General features: G+C 33.6%; 1 long non-coding RNA gene across 1 annotated transcript; it reads left to right on the plus strand.

The window, feature by feature from the left end:
• The first annotated feature begins 1,280 nt into the window (after window positions 1–1,280).
• On the plus strand, window positions 1,281–3,461 carry LOC143042844 (uncharacterized). Its single transcript, XR_012968143.1, has 3 exons — window positions 1,281–1,407; window positions 1,834–1,926; window positions 2,478–3,461. It is a non-coding gene; the product is annotated as an uncharacterized LOC143042844 (long non-coding RNA).
• Window positions 3,462–3,737: the final 276 nt, after the last annotated feature.

Here is a 3,737-nt window from a genome sequence, read left to right on the forward strand (position 1 = left end):
AGGATTCTCCATTTGGTAAAGCTATAAACCAATCCATAGACATGTTCAAAGCCACGAAAGTTGACATCAAACTTATAGAACCAGAATTCACATACAAAGCTGGTGTAGATGTCATGCTAAGGAGATCACCAAGTTATTGGAGTCGTCTAGGTAGCTCAAAGAACAGAACAGCCGAACAAACTGTTGAAAGTAAACAGGTTGTAAAGGACCTATTAGGAGACAGCACAGACTCAACAGTAGTGGCATTCACTGATGGTTCATGTCAAGGTAACCCGGGACCATGTGGGGCAGGAGCAGTAGTATATTCTGGAAATAGCCAAGGCATAAGTCTAAAGAGGCCAGTAGCTAATAGAGGATCGATACTTCTTGCTGAACTAGTAGCCATACTAATGGTCCTGGAGCACTGTATAACGACTATAAAGGACCAGTTTTCTGAGCTTAAAATACTGTCAGATAGCCAGACTGCTGTAGGCATCTTGACTCTGAACTGGAAATCTTCTAACTACATCGACACAATTACTGATATCAAAGAATGCATGGGAACGCTCTTAAGACACGGCATACTAACAACCCTATCTTGGATCCCAAGCCATGCTAATATAGCCGGGAACGAGATAGCGGACCAGTTGGCAAAAGACGCTGCAAAAGAGGCCTCATCACTAAATGATCAGTATAATGTCATAACCATGTCAGATGTAAGATGTGCAGTCAAGATGTCTACAAAACTCAAATGGCAAAGCAGATGGACAATTAGTGAAACTGGAAGACAGCTTTTCAACCTAATTCCTATCGTTGGTAAGGACGCACAACTAGACAAGCCTAACAACCAAATAGGAAGAATATTGTCAGAAATAAGAACGGGCTACAGCAGACTTAACAAATACAGAAACCAAATCGGTCAATCCCTCACGCCATATTGTGAATGCGGAGAAGAAGAAACATCAGAACACTTCCTGCTATACTGCCCAAGATACCAACAAGAAAGAGAGGACATGCGAAGACAAATGGAACTACTTAACATCGATCCAACAAATATACAGTCAATACTAGCACCACCAAGAAGAGAAACCTACGAAGCAACATCGCAAATTGTAGGGGAATATATTACAAAATCAGGGAGATTCCAAGAACTTGCAATCCCTGATTCCCGATCCTGCGCCTAAACAAGTATACCAAAGTACCGCGAGATATTACCTCGAGCAACGGTGTACCATAAGAGGAGGAAGATAGCACACAGAGAACAGTAGTGTCAATTATTGACCTTAGGATCAGGATCAGGATTGTACCTGTACATTTCCACGGGACGATAGCCATGACAGTCCATTGAATTTATGGTCTGATTATATTGACCATATATAGTTTACCTGTAAACCTTATATATTTTGGACAACATTATTATAGAATACTGTAAGTTACTTCTTTATTAACATTATTTGTATTTTTCACGTAAATGATATTCTAGTAAAGTTTCTATTTTGTTTTGTAACGTTCTCCTCATATCGCATGTATGTTACACAAGTACACGAGATGTACATGATAGTATTTTATTAAGCTAGAAGTATATGATTTGATAATCTACGGTTTATTTGCCACGGTAGAATTGTATTGTTAATTTGTGTACATTACTATTTGATTATTGTCATGAATAGTCTATATTTTATAAATGGCGGCTTATTAAGTGAAAGACGGAAAAGTGTTTCCATTTATATAAAGTAATAGTTTTGTAGTAAATAGTTTTTACCAAGTACAAATATGAATGAGTAAAGAATATTTGTTACGTTGTATATTTTTATAATTAGAGTCCGAGTATTTATGTTCGTATTTTGGTTTCAGGACTCCATGTAATGTAATTATGTAGAGCACATGATTGTGTGATGTTTATATGATGTGCCGTTAACCGTATCAGTACAACTCACTCCACAAGTGGTAAGAGTATATTTGTTTATAGTTTAGCATTGTTTATATTGTATTGTAAACATGACTTACCTCCCGTTAATTTGGAGCTTTTAACGAATCGATAATATTGACATCATAAGTCTTTATGATTATTATATTTGCAACTTTATGATTGTTGTATGATATTATGTAGTTAATTATTATACGTATTATATATTTTAATGAAGTCATTATTAATAAATGTAGATGTAACATTTATTATATACCGTTTGTTAGGTAAACCAGTATTGAATACAAATACACAGATACACATAAATTACTTATCACATTCCGATTTAGTGTATCGTCAAAGGTCAATCTATAGTAAAAGTACACGTGACACCCGATGTCAATTTCTTGAATGTAAACATTGAACATTTTCTACTTACAATACATTTTACTTGCTACTTAGTTAATAACAGTTAAAGGTATTATTTATTATAGTTCTGTACTATATAACCTGTGATATTCGTAAACGTATATATATTTATGTTATATGAAATAGCTTGTTATTTATATATGTTGTATAATTGCTATTTCAGACTTGTTAGTTACATACTGGTACAATAAAGCATCAGAACCCTTAGCTCTTGTTGGTGTTATTCATTAACGCATAGAAAACCACCTACTACAAATGGCGCCCACGTTTCGTTGGGTTGATGGCACACACCAGTTTTTGTGGAGATCCAGATGTGATGTCAGTGACCACCATTAGATGTCTCGAGTCCATGTATACAGTGACCATGTGTGTTTGTTTACTTCCGTTATGGTACCATGTGATGAACTTTACCACGTGCTTATGTTTACTAACATTCCGACCCATGTGATCATCGTCCACGTGCGTTTGTTTACAGTTTACCGGATGACATTATAGTACCGGATGTTACTTATAGTAACTTGGATTTTTGTTTTTCACTTTTGGAAAACTGAACTTTTATTATTCTACATTGTGAAATATTGTGATTTAATTATACTTTTGTGGAACAGTGTAATTATTGGAATAGTTTTCTAGTTTAAGGTAGGACATATTTATTTACATTATATACTGTATACCACTTTGATACATTGAAACTTAGCATACACTTGAAACATTTACACACTTAGAACTTATTTAATTTTGAAATTTTACATCCACTTTTTGGGACTTTAAATTTTTTTTTGACGTCCTACATTTTGACCTTTTCATACTTTAACATTTATACATTTAAATTTATTTTTTTTCCCGAGGCTTACTTGGATACGGACTTAGTCTGTCAGTGGACATGTACACTTATACTATTTAGGCATTCATTGATGGTGTACATGTATTACTGATAGTGATAAACATACTTTGTAGATTACAGTAGCATAGCTACATATTATATAGCATACACTTTTATATTTTAAATTTATTTTTCGGTATACAGTTGTAGTGTATTGTACTTACATTGAACTATAACCCACATGGTATAGGTCAATGCTCAGTTGAACTTAGCAATTATAACACACATTATGTTTTATGTGTAGCATTGCTAGTTGGTATTAGATACACAGTATATATATCGTTTAATAAATGTACTTTGTTTAGTGACTTGGTATTTAAGTTAATATGAATTAAATTTATTATCATATTATTTACATATTAGACATTCACTGAGTTAGATTTTGAGAGTGTAGATAGACATTGTTGATTATTTTTTAGTATTGATTAAAAATTTCCATTTGATCATTTAGTGTGGTGGTGTTGATATTTTTTTTGCATTACTATTGAACTTGAATTAGGGTAAATGAATTAAATGTTTATAGGTACACTAGTCTACACC

This window comes from Mytilus galloprovincialis, chromosome 8, assembly GCF_965363235.1.
Source record: "Mytilus galloprovincialis chromosome 8, xbMytGall1.hap1.1, whole genome shotgun sequence".
NCBI lineage: Eukaryota > Metazoa > Mollusca > Bivalvia > Mytilida > Mytilidae > Mytilus > Mytilus galloprovincialis.